The sequence below is a fragment of the Bombus pyrosoma genome, unplaced genomic scaffold, assembly GCF_014825855.1.
Source record: "Bombus pyrosoma isolate SC7728 unplaced genomic scaffold, ASM1482585v1 HiC_scaffold_4713, whole genome shotgun sequence".
NCBI lineage: Eukaryota > Metazoa > Arthropoda > Insecta > Hymenoptera > Apidae > Bombus > Bombus pyrosoma.
The window spans coordinates 102755-105021 of record NW_025219972.1 but is presented as its reverse complement, the minus strand read 5'-3'; the positions used below and the strand labels follow the sequence as shown (position 1 = coordinate 105021).

General features: G+C 30.0%; 1 long non-coding RNA gene across 1 annotated transcript in view; it reads left to right on the top strand.

Moving 5' to 3' along the window:
* The first annotated feature begins 6 nt into the window (after nucleotides 1-6).
* LOC122577469 overlaps nucleotides 7-2267 on the top strand; it is a 16364-nt gene continuing 14103 nt past the window's right edge. Inside the window, exons 1-2 of the long non-coding RNA XR_006320325.1 lie at nucleotides 7-1498; nucleotides 1598-1910. This is a non-coding gene — a long non-coding RNA (uncharacterized LOC122577469). The remainder of the gene's footprint in view (nucleotides 1499-1597; nucleotides 1911-2267) is intronic.

Here is a 2267-nt window from a genome sequence, read left to right as displayed (position 1 = left end):
TAAAATTGACTAATAGATAGAAAGTTGGAAAAATATAATTTTTTCAAACATAACATGTAATAGAATATTATAAAATATTAGGCGATCCCATTATCAAAGCACGGCATTGAAAATGTAAAACTAAATCTAATTATAAAATATTGAATTATAAAAACGTTACATAGCAAACACTGTCTCTAAGACCACATTGCACCCGGTCACAAAAAATTTCCGAAAGTAAAACTGCACTAACAGAGAAGGATGGAGGAAGTGAGCGTCTTTTTCCAGAAAATACTGCTGTTTCCAATTAATTTATTCATCAATACAAAATATTCTATTACGAGAATAGAATATATTTGAAATATTATTTGTGCTTTGTACGATATTTCCTGATATTGACAAGTATTTATAAACGTTATAAATGTAATACAATCTATCTGAAAAAATTATACTACGGATGTTCGTTTCTTACTTATAAACTACATTTCTTTAATAAATATTCAGAAATGCTTGTGACAAACCAAAATTCTATATGTAAACATATCCGAGGATAGTGTCACGACTGGCTCACTTCAAAACCGGAGATAAAGATGTGACACTTGGCAACTTGGCAAGCACTTGGCAACAATGTATACCGCCGAAGCGAAGTGCCTAATGAACCATTAATATCCCAACGGTCCTTCCGTCGAATGTTCGATAAGAAGGCGTGTGTGGCAACAGTCGCGGACGCGTAACGAACTCGGCGATAGTGGGGAGGATTGAGGGGTGACAAAAGACAAATAACCGAATCCGATCGGAAGTCGAGTTGTAAGAGTCGACAAATCATCGACAAGTTCACTCCTGTAATTATTATGATCCTGTATGTAATGATTTTAAAAACAGTACGAGTTTACGGTTGTACGAACTATTTTACGAAAAAGATAGTTATCCGACGATGTTAAAATTCTGAGCTTAATGTTGATGTACGTACAACAGATACTCATGGGAAAAACCAACGAAACTAATAATAAAATCAATGAATTAGAAAAAAAAGTGCTATAGGCAAATATCTTATAATATACAGTGACATAATCTGCACTTTATTATAAAATAATTGATCCGAGCAGAATCTATTATAGAAGAAGATTGCTGAATATGATAGACATTGTCGAATACTAATTGAATAGAATCATTTAATTAATTTTCAAAGAATTTGATATTTCTTCAAGGAATCAATAAGTCTCTCGCTAATAGCCTAATAGATCCTTTGATGGATCTAACGAAGAAATATCTAACCGCGATTACAGCCAATTAGTTCATATTATTCGCTACATAATTAATGATTGTATCACGTACAGCGATGCAGGCGGTATTGAAGGAAAAAAGCCATTTTATATTACAACTATAACGACTAAATTTACTCGTTTAACTTGAAAGGAATTAAAAAAGAATCTGACTTTTGAGTAAGCATTAAGTAAGAATTTTAAATATCGCAAACAGTGATGTAGGTGTTATTCAAGAAAAAAGAACATTTTATTTTGTAATTAGCAGAGTAAATGAACGAATATCGATAATATAATATAATACTTAATATGAATTTTATCTGTCTGATTATTTAATACCTTAACTTGTTGCACAGTAACTAATTGATAAACTAATTGATAGTCGAAAAAGTGTAAATATAATCATAGTTTGTAGAAACTATTAAAATGATAAAAATGGACATCGTATTAAATCGTTAAAGACAAGAATTTACGATAAAAATTAAGAAATTGTTCAATTTGATTTTGTTATAATGGAAAGATCGTGTTTTACTATGTCAAAAAATCGTTATCGTTTGATTGACATCCCGACACCTCGTCAAGTTATATAAGGAACACGCAAGTCGCACGCGAGCTCTTTCGTGCTTGAATTCCCGGAGAGTGAACATCGAGAAAGAACTTAAATATAAGGTAAATAAAAAAAATATCAAATAATAACATTGAAACTAGTAATTTATACCGTCTAAGCCATTAATTTACAACATTTAAGTTATTGATTTATAACATTTAACCTATTAATTAATAACAATTAAACCATTAATTTATTGCAATCAAATCATTACTTAATGGCAATTAAAGCATTAATTTATAATATTTAAACTGTTGAGAATTTTGGATCTTTGAAACCGAAATGATGTTATAGGAACACAAAATTTACACTTTTAATTAATATTGAAATAGTTATACATTTATTTAATGGACGATCTCTATTATATTTATCGATACATATTTGCACGCGTCTCAGCACTTTCTTCTATACCCGACTAT